The following is a 1,710-nucleotide window of genomic DNA, read 5'->3' as shown; positions in this document are numbered from 1 at the left end:
GGAGGGGGGAGGGGGGAGGATGGGAAAGGCAGCGGAGCACAACAGACACTAGGATGGCAATTTGTAAATCAATGGATGTGTAACTGATGTGATTCTGCAATCTGTGTATGGGGTGAAGATGGGAGTTCATAACCCACTTGAATCAAAGTGTGGAATATGATATGTCAAGAAATTTGTAATGTTTTGAACAACCCACAATAAAAAATTAAAAAAAAAAAAAACAGCTAATGTAATTAAGAACAAAAAAAAAGGCTGCTGAAGGAGGATTTATTGAGATTTCGCTCTGGGCCAGACCCTCCAGACTATCAGGGCTGTTCAGGAAGAAGCGCACGGGGCTCAGCCAGACTAGAACTTTTATTGGACTTAGGGCAGGAAGGGAGGGCTTGAGACAGGAAAAGAGAGGTTTTTAGAATCCCTTGCCCTACTGGGGTTGGTCAGGGGAGCTTGCTGAGATTCAGGATTGGTTAGGAGACCCCGCTGATTGACAGGTGGTTCTGTCCAGGCCTGATTGGTAGTTCTTTTGTGCACATGGGTTGCTTGGTGCTTTGTTCCTCAGCCCACCTCAAAGTGACCTAACAAACAGGACCCTTCTCGTAAGGTCTCCTGGTTACAGCACCAGCAGAATACACTGGAAAGTGCAGAGAACTTCCCCAGAGTCAGCTCCCTAAGGTCTCTTATCTGTTCACACTTTGTCTGCAGGGTGTCAAATCCTGTAAAGGTGGAGCTCACTGGGATGGGGCTTTCCCTCATACTGACACAGCCCCCCACTCTGGCCCCAGGGTATCCTGTTTCCTCATGCTATGCTGCTGTGCAATCCCAGCTGGGGTATTCTTCTTTTGTCTTCTGTCCTGTTTTGCCACTATCCCAGATATTTGGGTTTAGGTTCTTCTGTCTCTGCACTATTGGATCCCAGCAGTCTCCCATGGTCCCTTACTCAACAAGCAGCTACATTCCTTATGTTTTTGATTCTATCTCATGGAGAAGCTGAGTGCTTCTAATCTACTACCTTGGATCTCCCAAGAGTTTTTAAATGAAAAGCAACTTCAGCAATAAAACTCTAACGTCATAGAACCATGCATTTCCTTATAGCCTTTCTACTCCTTTGTGATTTCTTTTTTCCTACCTATTCTCACCTTTTCCCATAAATAGAGGATTCCCCTAGTTATTTACCTCTTTTTCTCTTAAATACATCCACAGACTAACATTCTATCTAACAGGAGCAAAAAAAAAAAAGTTTTTTCTCCATGAATATACATTAAAGTGGAGTGAAGGACTCCCTCCCACCAATTCGACTGCCAGTGTTCATTGTCTAATAGAATATTGAATTATTCTCTTCAAGGCTCCCTGTTTAAAAATCAATGTTCTGCTAGACCGAGTGGACTGACAGTAGTGTAATGCTTGCTGGACCAACAACCAGATGCCCCTGTTATTGGAATCCAAGGCCGATGATGAGAGGGAAATAAAGAAGAAAAAAAAATTAAAAATATATGTTTCATTTAGAGTCATGAGGACTTTTTATATTTTTCTGGGAAAGGAAAACTATAGCGCACGCTCAAGAGGATATTAATTCAAATAAAAAGGATTAAAACTATCTCTTAATTACTTTTAAGGCTGGATGAACTTGGCTATATTTGGAGTTTATTGAGTATCTCAAATGTTTTCTCAAATGTCTAAAGCTTTTTTAAAATTTTTTATTTTTAAAGCTCTCTC

The 1,710-nt window shown here is 41.5% G+C and overlaps 1 pseudogene; it reads right to left on the bottom strand.

The window, feature by feature from the left end:
- LOC107144394 overlaps nt 1-750 on the bottom strand; it is a 14,871-nt pseudogene extending 14,121 nt beyond the window's left edge.
- Between the last annotated feature and the right edge of the window lie 960 nt (nt 751-1,710).

Source organism: Marmota marmota, unplaced genomic scaffold, assembly GCF_001458135.2.
Source record: "Marmota marmota marmota unplaced genomic scaffold, marMar, whole genome shotgun sequence".
Lineage (NCBI taxonomy): Eukaryota > Metazoa > Chordata > Mammalia > Rodentia > Sciuridae > Marmota > Marmota marmota.
The sequence above is the reverse complement of the archived record's forward strand: the minus strand, read 5'-3'. Positions and strand labels throughout refer to the sequence as shown.